The sequence below is a fragment of the Octodon degus genome, unplaced genomic scaffold (genome assembly GCF_000260255.1).
Source record: "Octodon degus isolate 3935 unplaced genomic scaffold, OctDeg1.0 scaffold00019, whole genome shotgun sequence".
In the NCBI taxonomy this organism is placed as follows: domain Eukaryota; kingdom Metazoa; phylum Chordata; class Mammalia; order Rodentia; family Octodontidae; genus Octodon; species Octodon degus.
In genome coordinates, this window is record NW_004524595.1 from 22,695,292 (window position 1) to 22,700,075 (window position 4,784).

A 4,784-nucleotide genomic window follows, 5' to 3' on the forward strand; every position below is an offset into this window, starting at 1 on the left:
CCTGCTCAGGCAGACGCAGAGGCCCAGGTTTGATCCCCAGCGTGCCATGCTGGCCCTGCCCCAGGGGCGCAGTGAGACTGCAATTGAGACTGGGTTCTTGGGAGGCTGAACACAGGCAGATCACTATGAGTCCAATCTACATATGAGACCCTGTAGACCCTGTAGGCCCTGTACTAAAATACAAAAAGAAAAAAAAGGATGTAGATGTGAACCAGTGGTAGACTCAGCACATGCAGGGAGGCCCTGGGTTCGATCTCCAGTGCTGAAAACCAGTGCTATTTCCCTTCGTGCCACCTTTACCCACTCTGTTCCCACAGCACACTGCCCTGTGATCTTCTCCATCCTGTATGCCTGCCACAGCCCAGCCTGGCCCAGCCCTGCTGTGACACCTTCCCTGCCGCTACACCTGCTTGGCACTTACGCCCTTGCCTCAGTTTCCAGCCTGCTGTAATTGTGTGCACCCGGCTCTCCCACTGCACAGTCCCCACTGTGTAGCAGAGGAGCAAGGGGACAATGGCTGGAGGGCTTTGGCCTGGGGAGGGGCAAGGCAGCCTGGAGGTCAGGCCCTTGGGCTCAGAAAGCAGACAAGCAGTGGGGTCTGAATCAAGCTTTGCACTTATTCTTTGCTAAGACACCACATTTCCTGATGTGCTGATCTGCAAAAGGGAATAGTAACTGCCCTGACCTCGAAGGGCTGCCGTAAGCATTGGACGAACTCACAGAAAGCCTTCTCCAGGGCCTGGCCCACAGGTAAAGCCCAATCCCTATTAGTTATTACTATAGTGTGTGTGTGTGTGTGTGTGTGTGTGTGTGTGCATGTGTGTCACTGTGGATTAAGTCAGGGCCTTCTCTCTAACTACACTCTCAATCTTTATTTATGTGTGTGTGTAAGTATTTATTTTTGAGATGAAGTCTCACAGAGTTGCTCACCTGCCGGGGCTAGGCTTGAATTTGCAATTCTCCAGTCTTAGCTTCCCAGAGAGATGGGACTATAGGCATGTGCCACCACACATGGAGACTTCAGTTATTGAACAAGAAAAGAGGGTTTATCTCATGTTTTTGATGAAGTATAAATTCATATAACATCCCAGAAGTGAGAAAACTGATGTTCTGAGGAGTTCGGCCTCATGGCTAATCATTCAGCAGAAAAACAGCTCTCTCTGAGTGCACAGACCGCTGTGTTCCAAAGAACATTTTCCAGTAAGTTCCTGCAAGCAGAGAAGATAGCTTGAGCTGCTTCATAATTCCTGCAGTGTCTCCCAGACTGCTCTGAGCCTACTGGTTGCTGATGGTGGGAGACTTCTCAGAAGACCTCAGAAGCAAAGTCTGATGTTGTAGTGTCTGCTCTTCGCCATCATAATTTCCTTTTCCCTTCTCTGCAGACTCCAAGTATTTGGCTGGGCACATGGCTACCTAAAATAGATTTTGGTCTGCATTTCTTATGAAGGGCCAAATCCAGTTCATAGTTTAGATTTTGCACGTGGTTTCATTACAATCGTTCAGCTCTGCTGTGTAGTATAAAAATGGCCACATAAAATATGTACACGAATATGCATAGTTGTATTCTCAAAGCCTTTATTTTCCAAAACAGGAGGTGAGTCAGGTTTTGCCTTTGAGCTGTGGATCGTAGACTCTTGGCTTAAAGTGAAGATGCCAGTGGCTGCCGTGAATAAAGATGGCTCAGATCGTCAATGTTATGTGTACTTGGCTCATCCAGATGTGGCCAAATGTTGTTCTGGATTTTCCTGTGAGGGTATTTTCAGAGATTCATATTGAAATCCGTGGATTGTGTAAAGCAGATTATTCTCCATAGTTTGAATAGGGCTTGTAGCATCAGTCAAAGCTTGAACCGATCAAAAAGACTAGCTTCTCTGGAGCAAGAAAAAAGTCTCCAGAAGACAGCACTGGGCTTCCTGCACCACTGGCCCTTCTTGGTTCTAAAGCCAACCAGTCCTAGAACTAAAGCTTCAGCTCTCCTGTGCTCCCAGTATGCCTGTCCATTCTGAAGGGTTGGCCTTGCCAGCTTCGATAACCACCGGAACCAATTTCTGCATACACACATCTATTGGTTCTGTCTCTTTGGAGAACCTTAACTAACAGCAGGCCATTTCCCAGCTGCCCTTGGGGCAAGACATGTCCATGTGACTAAGCTCTGGCCAATGGAATGTGAACAGCTACACTGTGTTGCAGCTTCCAGGAAATGTCCTTCCTGACAGTGGATGATGTGAAGGCTAAAGGGTCTCTGTGGACTATAATACAGAGTAACATAGAAAAGCAATGCAGAGACTGGAGTCAGATGACTATGAAGCCCTCTAATTAGCCCTAAACCGTGTACTTTCTGAGAGAAGTATATCCCAGTCTTTGGTAGGCCACAAGTAACATCCCTGTCAGCTGACATTATGATCACTATTCCTGTCATTCTGGTGCTAGAGACAGTGACACTTCTCTCTGGTAGCCATGAGGAAATCTATTTCTATATTTCCCAGAAATTCAGTCAAGAGGCAATGACCCCAACTTCATTCTTTCTTACACTGGGCAAGTTTTGACTTGAGAGTGAGCAGGAGGAAGTGAGATGGGAGAATGAGAGAGAAAGGGAAGTAGGATCTTCCAACCAGGTGCAGGGGTGCAAAGCAGGACAGACTCGGGACTCCCCTGGTGCTATTAGTGCCCCTGGGCTTGCTGGGGGGGGGGACAGAGCTTTCCTGCTGGCAGCTGTCCAGAAAGAGGATATATCAAGAATGGACACTTCCAAATATGTTGAGCTGAAGCCAGCCTCAGGTCAGAAGCATATCAGAAGCTAGAATTTTTGTTATGGGTCAACCAAGTTTGCATTAAGTCATGATCTTGATCTATCCTTTGTGTGTCTATGCTTTCGAGGGAAAGAAAAAGGAAAAAAGAAAACACAGTCAGCAGACAGTCAGTAGCACAACACTCCTCATTCCACCACCTTCTTGCTTGCTGGGAGAGCCAAAAGTGCAGAATTCTAGCTATTCATATTTTGAGCTTCTCTTAAGGCTAGTGCATAAATATGAGACCTGATTTTGTGCAACTGAGCAGCAAAGTCTACTGGGACCTATGGGAAACTTCTTCATTGGATAGAATCTTGTCAACATGTGATGCCTGGAGCTGCTGCAGCCATCTTGCTATTGTGAGGGAAACATGGTTGATACATGGAAAAAGGGCAGATTAGAGAGATTAAAAGGAAAAACAAAACTAGATTCTCCTAATAACATCATTAATCTAATCTTTTAAAGTGAACTGCATCCAGATTGTTGCTTAGGGAAATAATAAGGTCCTTATTGTTTGGAAACTTTAAATAGTCTATTATTTAGAGCAAAATCTTCCTGACTGATATAGTGGCCAAAGCATTTTAGCATCCTAAACTGTGCTATCCTATCTCTGCAAGCTGCCTAGTCAGAACAAGTCACATCTCCCTTTGCTGGCATGTTACTGCCCTGTTTTCTAATTGAAGTCAGGCTAGGGAAAGCATAATACTGCCAAGTAGTGGTAGATAATGTAGCTAGCCAATCCGAGTTTGAGAATTAGCTTTATCTCTATGACCTTGGACACATTCTTTAACTTCTCTGTTTCTTGGCTTCCTCAATCATTAAATGAGAAGAATAACATTCTATCAGAGGATTGTACTGAGGACTGAGTTAATGCCTGAGAAACACATAGGTCAGTGCCTACCCACCACAGTAGTTCACACATGCATCCTCTTTGGCAGTGTGTTCTTCTGCAAGCCTCCAAGGCGCCTTTCCACCTTTGTTTTCCTTTCCCAAGTACTCCAGGGAAGAGTGGGAACATGGGAGAGACATGACCAGTCCCAGTCCCTTGCGGGTAGACCTACTGCATGGTCATCAGAAAGGAAGCTGAACTAAAGCAGGGAGCAAACGTTGTCTCATCCAGCATACAACAGTCGCCCCTTAGAGTGGGGGACACATTCCAAATCCCAGTGGGTGCAGAAGCCACAGGAAGTACCAAACCCTATAAGACTATATATTTTTTCTGTATATCTGTCCCTAAAATGAAGTTCAATATATAAATTAGGCATAGTAACAAACTGAAAACATCATTGCATGAGTCTCTCTCTCTCTCTCTCTCTCTCTCTCTCTCTCTCTCTCTCTCTTTCTCTCTTTCTCTCTGTACGGGGAATTGAACTCAGGATTTCACACTTGTCAGACAGGCACTGTGACACTGAGCCATGTCTCTTTTGAATTTTTTTTCTCATTAAGATGAAAATTTTGTTTTTTAAAGAAAGGAACTTTCATCTTTTCTCAAAGGAAGCACTTTACTATTCCTCTCTGGCATACTCAATTGCCAGCATGGCTGCTCTAAGGCTGGGCAGCCATTTTGAAGTAAAATTAGGGTTGCCTGCACATAGACACTCAGGTGGGGCCACAGTCAGTCTGACAACAAAGATGGCTGCTAAGGGACGAACGTGAGTGGAATGTGCAGTGTGGACACTCTAGATAAAGGGATGCCTGACACACTGAGTAGGGTAAACCAAGATGATGAAAAAAATCATTACACTGTTTGTAATGGCCTAAAGTGTAACACGTGTAACTTGTTTATTTCTGGAGTTTTCTATGTAATATATTTTTAAAAAGCGAATAAAAAAAATAGTTTTTGTTGGGTTTTTTTTTGGGGGGGGCTGGCTCAGGCTGCCTTAAGGGCGGATCTGGTAAGGTAGACCACAGTATCCTGGGGCTGACTGCATTTGCATGAGCAGGCGCTTAAACAACTGAGCTAACTGGCCGACCCCTGCAAATAAAAAAGTTAAA